Raw genomic sequence first — 6,059 nt, forward strand, 5'->3', positions numbered from 1 at the left:
TCTCCCAAAACAGCACAACAGCCAACAAGTTGTTGATGCCTTCTCAGAACTGATCAAATAAAATTGCAAATGAACATATTGAGTGTGTTTTATTTTTTTTATATCATTAATATTTGATACAACAGTAAATCCAACACAACTTAAAAGAAAGGAGAGAACTTCTGACAGCACGAGACTCCTCAGATCGCTCCTGTCCAATTGGAACTGGCGGCTGAGGTAACCTTCACAGTTGCCAAGTCCGATTATAATAAGCAGAATTGGGCTTGTTTTTGAGAGTCGCTGGTTGGAACTTGCAAACACCTATAATGTAACATGGGTTCGATTGTTTTGAAAGGCAGTGTAGCTTTTTTTTTTTTTCTCGTGCGACTTGGCAACACTGGTAACCTTCCCCGTCTGTCTCACAGCAGGCAGTGCCAATTTTGGGAACAAACTAATGGTGCACTTCAGTCAATTTCACAAGTATCCGCCATCTCCCTTTCAAGTGCCCACTACCTGTATTTGCCCAAGCGTGGTGTTGAATGCTTCCTCAGCAGCTGTCAGCCGTCTGGACTGGTAGGGTTTCTAAGCCAGGGTAGTATATGCAGCATCACCTGATCTCCTACTTGCTATACTGCCTGAATGAAAGGGATAAATATATATATATATATATATATATATATATATAATATATATATATATATATATATATATATAGTCTCTGCCGGTTTTCAGCCATGGCGAAAATACCTGTTGGTCAGTTTAATTTTATACCTCCGAGTTTATTTTTAATTAATGAGTCGTAAGATACATTAGTTGAAACAGTATTCACTATTAATTACATCTGAAAAACAATTTGGGCAAGAGTAGTAAAACACATTATTAACCAGCCAGGCACGAGGAATTTTGTCTCATTACAGCAGCTTAGATTCGCTCGTGTACCATTTCTGTGTGCATTGAAACCATATTTTCACAAAAGTTCACTAGTAATCTTCAAAAACAGCATGAGTACTTTACGCATAGCTAATTTACATATCAACCCCCACCTTTCCCATTCATTTGCATGATGTCAGGTGAAAAGCCTGGTTTACTTGAGTTAAATAAACTGAGCGAATGGAAACAGAAAAAAAAGCACTTTTCTTGTGTAAAAACCCCATGAATGTTGCCAATATTAATAACATTAGAAATGTTACTGAACCTAGCTGACAATACCTTAACATAAACTGTGAAATGAAAAGGACCAGCAAGTTAAAAGATTTCAATAAAATATCCCAAAGTAAATAAAATATATTTTGATTGAAAAATGATTGACTGAAAAAAAGTGCAGCTGCTCACTGTACCCGCTAGTCGGGTTTTCTTTTTCCCTACAAACATGTTCAAACTAAAATTCCTCATCACTTTACATTCTAATGCATTTGTTTGTAACAACTATAGTTTACATGCATTTGAAACTTAAATCAGAAGAATATTTTATGCAACAAAATAAGTTTAAAACATTTTAATTATGGGCTTACTTCTTTCTCACATTTGCTTATTTATTATATAAAACCAGCATTTCACATTAGAAAAGATGCCAGTCATGTTTACTGGGCAAGTGTGTTTTTACACATGTATCTAAGCAGAATATATAATAAAAAAATACTTAACGAAGAAAAAAAAAACCCTGAAATATTGTGTTGAAAAAAAAAGTGAAAAGTTTGTATGGTTTCTTCAGTACTTTATAATGTTCTCCAGTGTTCTCAAAAAAAGGACACCATTTCCAAGATGTAAAAAATAGATTATTTTTTATAGGAAGAGCATCAACTACAGCCAGAAAACACCTGGTCCTGGGGGAGCATCCCACTGAAAAATGTGTGGTCTTGAAAGGATTCATTACAACCCCTTAAATACTAATTTCACTTAAACGGCTCCAGCTACATTTTCCACAAGTGTTTTAGTTTGAATGGCAGACAGTCAATAATAGCTAATTTATATAGGCTAATTTAATAGCTAATTTTTAAATTATGTTTTCCTTTCCCCTACCGCTGTCAGGCCATACTTCATGTCTCTTACTCAGTGTTGCGCGTCTGTTTGGACTGTAAAGTGTAAAAGCTGTGTGCACTGTTCATTCAGAAGAGTTCAAGGTTGAACCTCTCACGAATGACAGTAAATAGCCCAATCACAAACAGAAATTTGAAACACGCGCTTTGGCAGACAGCAAGCATGTCATTGGTCAGTTGAGAGTGGTGGTTCATATGTATACAAATTGAAAGTGGTACTGATTGAAGTTAATATTGAGGCCACCAAAAAAAAAAAACGATAGGTTGCGGATGCAACCCCGGTTCCCTGAAAGAGAAAATAACCATCAACGTATGGGACATTGCCGTCAGGCAGTAAGATTGGCTGAGCTTTATAGCAAAGCTGCCGATAGGCCTCTGTGCGAGCTGACGTGTAAACCCACCCCCACTGGGAGCTTACAATACACAGCGTGCGGAGACTCTCTTCCTCTTTTGCTCTTCAGGCCGTGAAGACTTCTGGAGCGACCTCGCAGCTTGATGGTTATTTTCTCTTTCAGGGATCTGGGGTTGCATCCGCAACCTATCGTTCCCTTTCAATTCGAAAATAACCATCAACGTATGGGACCAGTGTACCCAAGCCGTTGCGAGGGAGGATTCTCGGCAGTAGGACAGACTTACGTCATAACGTAACTGCGTAGGCAATACATCTAGGCATATGCGGAGCTGCGCCTCAGCGTCTATGCTCGCAATGACACCTGTCCTAAGGTGGGGTATTAACCACTACATTGGCAACCTGAGGTGCCATAGAGCGCAGTACAGATGCTCCAAACAATGGAGCAGAGGAATCCAGCACATTTAGTCTGTAAAACCTCATAAAAGTATGCGGTGTAGCCCAACTGGCTGCTGCACAAATATCAAACACTGGTACCCCTCTAAAGAGGGCCCAGGACGTTGCCATACCCCTAGTGGAATGCTCCTTCAACTGCTCTGGCAGCAGAAGGCCTGCAGACTATAGGCTAATTTAATAGCATCCACTATCCAGTGGGAAAGGCATTGTTTTGACAACAGCTGACCCAAGGTCCTAGAACCATGGCATATGAACAGTTGTTCTGTTTGCCTCACGGTCTTTGTACGGTCAATATAACACCACAATGCCCGTACAGGGCAGAGCATGTGTAACCGTCGTTCTTCTGGAGAGGAAAAGGGAGGAGGATGGAACGCCATCAACTCGGCCGGCTGGTTTATGTGGAACGGAGATATAACCTTTGGCAAAAAGGCTGGATTTGGATGCATGGAGACCTTAGAACCGTCTCCTGCGAAGCATATACATGAAGGATGCACTGACAGCGCATGTAACTCGATGACGCGTTTTGCCGACACTACCGACAGCAAAAACGCGGTTTTCACAGACATGAGCTTCATATCCACTGTGTGGAGAGGCTCGAACGGTGCCTTGGTAAGGGCTTCTAGCACCACGTCAAGGCTCCATGACGGTAAGTTGGTCATCCTTGGAGGCCGCAAGCGTCTTGCGCCTTTAAGGAACTGAGATGCCAGAAAATGGCAGCCTGGTGATAACCCGTCAATGCATACATGGCAGGCTGATATGGCGGCTAAATACACTTTAAGTGTAGAGGGAGATTTCCCTTCATCTAACAGTTTCTGCAGAAACTGTAATATTACTGCCATAGGACAAGATATTGGGTCATAGCCCCCCGCCAGACACCAATCTTGGAACAACTGCCATTTGTACGTGTATTGTGACCTGGTAGAGGGCGCTCTGGCACTCTGAATGGTCGAAATCACCGATGTCGAAAGCCCTAAGGCTGACAGGCGCTCCCGTTCAGGGGCCAGGCCCATAGTTGCATGATCTTGGGGTTCGGGTGCCAAAGCCGTCCTTCGGCCTGTGACAATAGGTCTGCTCGCAGGGGAAGCTCCCGCGGTTGACCGTGCAGCAACTGCACCACGCTCGGAAACCATATTGGAAGATGGGATCCAGGTGAACGCCCTGGCGGATGTTTGCTGGAACTTTCCACCAATGTAGCGCTTCCCAGCAGGTTCAGGATACCCTCAACCTGCGGTGTTTGTCTCTCCGCGGATGTAAGGCAAAGGCATTGAACCAGGCCTGTAGAGGTCTCTGGTGTAATAACGGAAGGGCTTGTGAGGAAGCAGCCATCAGCCCCAGCATGCGCTGACACAGCTCCATGCTGATTGTTTCTCTCAACCTGAACAGGGAGAGACACCGTTCCAGTGAGGCAACTCTTTGTGTTGACAAGGTCGCTTCCATGGACACTGAGTGCAGATGCAGACCCACAAATTCGGTCTGTTGGCTTGGCACAAGGCGGCTCTTCTCTGAGTTGACCTTCAGACCCACCACTGCAGATGGTTTGTAACCATCAGTGTGTGCTGTGCCAGCTACTCCTTCGACTGCGCGCAGACAAGCCAGTCGTCTAGGTAGTTCAGCAGTCGGACGCCTTGAGCCCGCAAAGGGGCCAGAATAGCGTCCATACACTTCGAAAAGTTTCGAGGAGCTAGAGACAGACTGAATGGGAGAACACAAAACTTGTACACCCTGCTCTGTAATGCGAAACGCAGATACTTCCTGTGACCCGGGCAGATGGGAACGTGAAAGTACGCATCTGTCAGGTCCACGGTGGTAAACCAGTCGCCCCCCCGAACTGACTGGATAATGTGCCTGTGCGTAAACATCCTGAATGATAACCGCATTAGGTATCTGTTCCGTGCTCGCTGATCTAGAATAGGGCGGAACCCACCATCCTTTTTGGGCACTAGGAAGTATTTGGAATAGAACACCTGGTCGATCAGAGCAGGGTCTACTTGTTGAATGGCACGCTTTCTGAGCAGTTCCTGTATCTCCACATTCAGAGCTGAGGACTGAACCAAGTCCTTCACTGCAGTTACGACCACCCCCCTGAAGGGGGGAGGCGTTAACCGGAATTGAAGGGTGTACCCGGTGGAAATGGTCTTGTACACCCAGATGTCGTTGGCACACTGTTGCCAGAACTGGAGCTGCGGAACAGTGTAGGGGTGGACCGATAGCTGCCTGGGTGTCTCAGGGCTGCTTCGGTTGCGCTCGCTCGCGAGGGGCCTGGCCAGCGCCACGAGGGCTTGACCTGCCACCTCCTCTAGCTCGCCATTCTACGCGCCGCGGTCTAGAAAATGGGGGCTGACCGTGCACTGCTGCAGCTGACGGAGGTGTTTTAGCACCCCGTGGCCACGGTAGGTGCTGTGGTGGTGTCTTTCGCCACTGATGTCCCTGCTGGCACTTAGGCTGAAAGGGCTTATGTGGCCACATCTTCGCCATTTGCTGGGAAGCCTCCCGGGCTTTAGCAGAGCGCTGCAGCATCTCCTCTATCGCTGGGCCAAACGTGTGCCCCGGTGTGGTGGGGGCATTTAACAACGGGGCCTTGTCAAGCTCTTGGACTCTCGCCTGCGAGAGCCAGAGATGCCTTCTAGCGACCACTAGGGACGCAATTCTCCTGCCCTGGCCCCGAGCATTTAGCTGAGCTATTTTGACCAGGAATTGGATGATCAATGGCAATTCCGCCCTCAAGGAGGCCAAAAGGTGTTCAGGGAGGTCTTTCACCAGCGACGCCTGGTAGACTGACAGGAGGCTGGCCACGTTGAACAGTCTGACTGCCTCTGTAGCCGCTGCATAGCCCTTTTTTAAATTAACCTCCGTAATCCTGCACTGTCAATTAGGACATGCAGGGTCCTTGGTTAGGCCCGAGAGGGTCGGTGTTTTGACCAGGGCCGCGAAGGCGACATCGACTGGTGGAAAAGACGCCAGTCCCACCTCACTTGCTCCCAGCATGGCAAACGTGGAAGCTTTCCACGAGGTTGCCGATGAAGAAGCTGGGGCCCCCTAGGTGGATTGCACCTCCTTAATAATGTCCGGGAAGGCTGGAAGCGTCCTGGGCTGCGGAGATCGCACAGAGGGCGACTCAAACAGTGACCGCCGGGGTGGTTCTACGGCTGGCCACTCAACCGCTAGGTGGCGAGTTGCTCACTCCACAAGTGACCACATGGGGTCGTTGGTGTCCAACACCTCCGACTCAGTGTCCAGCT

The 6,059-nt window shown here is 46.9% G+C and overlaps 1 pseudogene; it reads right to left on the reverse strand.

Moving 5' to 3' along the window:
- Positions 1-2,829: 2,829 nt before the first annotated feature.
- Positions 2,830-3,830, reverse strand: LOC121303200 (annotated as a pseudogene).
- Positions 3,831-6,059: the final 2,229 nt, after the last annotated feature.

This window comes from Polyodon spathula, chromosome 1 (genome assembly GCF_017654505.1).
Source record: "Polyodon spathula isolate WHYD16114869_AA chromosome 1, ASM1765450v1, whole genome shotgun sequence".
Classification (NCBI taxonomy): Eukaryota; Metazoa; Chordata; class Actinopteri; order Acipenseriformes; family Polyodontidae; genus Polyodon; species Polyodon spathula.